This window comes from Sinocyclocheilus grahami, unplaced genomic scaffold, assembly GCF_001515645.1.
Source record: "Sinocyclocheilus grahami isolate Dianchi unplaced genomic scaffold, SAMN03320097.WGS_v1.1 scaffold675.1, whole genome shotgun sequence".
In the NCBI taxonomy this organism is placed as follows: domain Eukaryota; kingdom Metazoa; phylum Chordata; class Actinopteri; order Cypriniformes; family Cyprinidae; genus Sinocyclocheilus; species Sinocyclocheilus grahami.
In genome coordinates, this window is record NW_015505854.1 from 107,153 (window position 1) to 107,772 (window position 620).

At 35.5% G+C, this 620-nt stretch overlaps 1 protein-coding gene across 1 annotated transcript in view; it reads left to right on the plus strand.

The window, feature by feature from the left end:
* The window catches only part of LOC107559140 (putative ATP-dependent RNA helicase TDRD12), a 21,769-nt gene that overhangs the window by 20,484 nt on the left and 665 nt on the right, over positions 1-620 (plus strand). The gene's annotated exons all lie outside the window — the stretch shown is intronic.

A 620-nucleotide genomic window follows, 5' to 3' on the forward strand; every position in this document is an offset into this window, starting at 1 on the left:
ATTTAGTTTTTTCAAATTGAAAGTCATCAAAGCCATTTTGTTCAAATTTTGGCAAAGGTTTTTTTTTTTTTTTTTTGCAGGCATAAAGGTCCATTGTCTATAATCAATAGTGTAGAGATCTTTGAAGCAAAGCTCACACAGAAGTCACTTGCCAGTCAAGCAGCTTTCTGTTGGTTTCGAATGTGGCAAACCCTTGTAACCAAATTGAATCCATTGCGAAGTATGCGTGGGGAAATCTTTTGTACTGACACGAAATTCGCAATTACGGATTCCTATTGAAATGGCTGGATTTCGTCTGCAGAAATTTGCCAAACTACAGTAAATGTGATCGTACTTTAAAGGAACAGTTCACCCCAAAATGAAAATGCACTCACCCTCAGGCCATCCAAGATTGTAGACGAGTTTGTTTCTTCATCAGATTTAGAGAAGTGTAGCATTACTTCTCTTCAGTGAATGGGTGATTTATTTAAAACAACCAGTTATTTGTTTGTCCTCGGGCTACATTGGTCTTTATCATCAAAATCGTACTGTTCCAGTATTTTTTCTTTTAGTATTTTAAACCTGTTCTGAATAAGAACTGTCTCTGGTTTGTAATAACTGACTTTCTCATTGTTTTTTTT